Raw genomic sequence first — 752 nt, forward strand, 5'->3', positions numbered from 1 at the left:
ACTCAAGAGTGTAATACGTAATTTCATTATATTCAACTCTGAAAACGTCCCTCTATTCATAAAAGCAGTGAAGAGGGGACAAACCTTCTTCACATCCCACCTTAATTAACATCAGGGTTTAATTAACTAATCGTCTCAAGATGTTTACCTGTAAGCACCATATCAACTGTCAGTCGGTTAGGCTTACTCCTACAAGTTTTGTGTTTATGTGAAAGCACTGGGATTGTGTCTTTAGCTCTCTCTCCTTGTTTGAATTTGTATACAAATGACATATATAAATCCAACTACCCAAATTTTCATTAGTTATATTATATGCCTTATTTTATGACATGACATAACCTTGTTAACTAATCAAACACAATATTAGTACAGTTTTCTATATCGACATTCACACGACTCATGGCTTCAGAAACTTCGATTTTCTTTTATTTCCTTCCTCTAGAGTGAATAAACACAAAGACAGACTTTTTTTTACGTGGTATCTATGTAATTCATGGCCGGATAGATGATACACGGTTGTTCAGAAGACCCACGCGTTTCGGTTGTTAGCTAAGAGATATGGGCCGCGTTTGTGCCTTTTTTGTAGTTCTTTATCTGTATATTTCTCGCTTTCTGTGTCTCTTTTGGGTTTCTCTTTCTTGTTCAGTCTCCCTTGTCTCCTTCATTGTGTCGATTTCTTTTATTTATCGCTCTTGTTCTCCCTCCCTCTCTTCGTATAGCTGCAGCATATGTATATACTATTCACATTAATA

General features: G+C 36.0%; 1 protein-coding gene across 1 annotated transcript in view; it reads right to left on the reverse strand.

The window, feature by feature from the left end:
• Positions 1 to 752, reverse strand: part of LOC119593767 (PDF receptor-like) — a 172,227-nt gene that overhangs the window by 12,331 nt on the left and 159,144 nt on the right. The gene's annotated exons all lie outside the window — the stretch shown is intronic.

Source organism: Penaeus monodon, chromosome 32 (assembly GCF_015228065.2).
Source record: "Penaeus monodon isolate SGIC_2016 chromosome 32, NSTDA_Pmon_1, whole genome shotgun sequence".
In the NCBI taxonomy this organism is placed as follows: domain Eukaryota; kingdom Metazoa; phylum Arthropoda; class Malacostraca; order Decapoda; family Penaeidae; genus Penaeus; species Penaeus monodon.